A 1,789-nucleotide genomic window follows, 5' to 3' on the forward strand; every position below is an offset into this window, starting at 1 on the left:
GCTTTCTGCTATATATTGCCTATAATGTCTTAACTAAATAAAATCTAACTTATAATCTATACTAGTCAATAGTTTAACAACTAGTCTAATCTTAGATATAATCTAGTTTAGTCTATTATCTAGTCTATAAATACTAGACTTTAGACTAGACTATAGTCTAGTCAATAGTCTAGTATATAGTCTAGGCTATAACTTAGACTATATATGAAATTATATATTAGACTACTGCTCAGACTATAGACCACAGATTAGGCTATAGTCTAGTCTATAATGTAGACTATAAACTAGTCTATAGTGTAATCCATAGGCTAGGTTATTGTTTAGTCTATTGTCTAAATTATAGTCTATTGTGTAAACTAGTCTATAGACTGGTCTAAAGTCTAGTCGATAGTTGTCTGGCATCAACAAAAATAATTACCGTGTTTGTTAGATAAATACTTACAATCATAACGTTTAGGCTGTAATATCGTTTTCTGTTGTAATACAAATGTCTTTCTTCTGATTATTTTGAGTAAAAATGTTGTTTCGTATCCAGTTCTTCTTCCGGTTTTTTCAAAAATACTTTTCAAACAGTTCCAAACATTATTTTATTGCTGACTGTGACAAACAAGAAAGAATATCATTTTCTATACTATGTTATAACTGTCACTGCCTAAAAATCTGAGAAAAGCGGCCAATTTTATTTTAGGGTGAATGGCTGTACCCCTATTGCTTTTTATTAAGTGTGGCTCGTGTCTTCATAAATTTGAAGGAAGGTTTCCTTGGCAATAATAATTATGAACCCACCAATAAACTATGTATCGTATGGGATACCGGATTCCTTCAAGAATCCAGAATATATGACAAAATCAAAATGCATCCATGTTTTAAATGGTAATAATCATACTTACTGTTGGTCCGGTATATCTAAAAAATCATTTGAGTCCCTCAGAAGTCACCGCTGAACTATATATTGCCTATATATTGCCTATAATGTCTTAACTAAATAAAATCTAATTTATAATCTATACTAGTCAATAGTTTAACAACTAGTCTAATCCTAGATATAATCTAGTTTAGTCTATTATCTAGTCTGTAAATACTAGACTTTAGACTAGACTATAGTCTAGTAAATAGTCTAGTATATAGTGTAGGCTATAATTTAGAGTATAGATGAAATTATATACTAGACTACTGCTCAGACTATAGACCACAGATTAGGCTATAGTCTAGTCTATAATGTAGACTATAAACTAGTCTATAGTGTAATCCATAGGCTAGGTTATTGTTTAGTCTATAATTTAGTCTATTGTCTTAATTATAGTCTATTGTGTAAACTAGTCTATAGACTGGTCTAAAGTCTAGTCGATAGTCTATTCTATACTCTAGACTATGAGTATTGTATTTAAGTCAAATGAATAGATCTCGCTAAATAGGCTTCTTATCTATTTTTTTCTAATCGTCTTCGTATTTCGGCAGCAGCAGTATTATCTGCATCTTCTTCCTCAATTATATCTATTTCCGGATCTAGAACTTCCAGAGGATAGGGCCAATCATTCTTATAAAATATGCAAGCATTGTGTAAAGCTTGCATTTACAATCTGTGTAGCTTTTCGGTACTATACAACAAACTTAAATATGATATATGTATGTTACAATAAAAAAAAATAAAAATATAGTCTTAAGAACCTCACCAATAATGCTTCGAAACCTGCTCTTAAGAACTCCATTGCAACGCTTATAAAATGTTCTTCCTCATTACTATTAATTGTTCTATACGGTGTCGTGATTGGCTCCTGGTTGTCTGGCA

This window comes from Lucilia cuprina, chromosome 6 (assembly GCF_022045245.1).
Source record: "Lucilia cuprina isolate Lc7/37 chromosome 6, ASM2204524v1, whole genome shotgun sequence".
Classification (NCBI taxonomy): domain Eukaryota; kingdom Metazoa; phylum Arthropoda; class Insecta; order Diptera; family Calliphoridae; genus Lucilia; species Lucilia cuprina.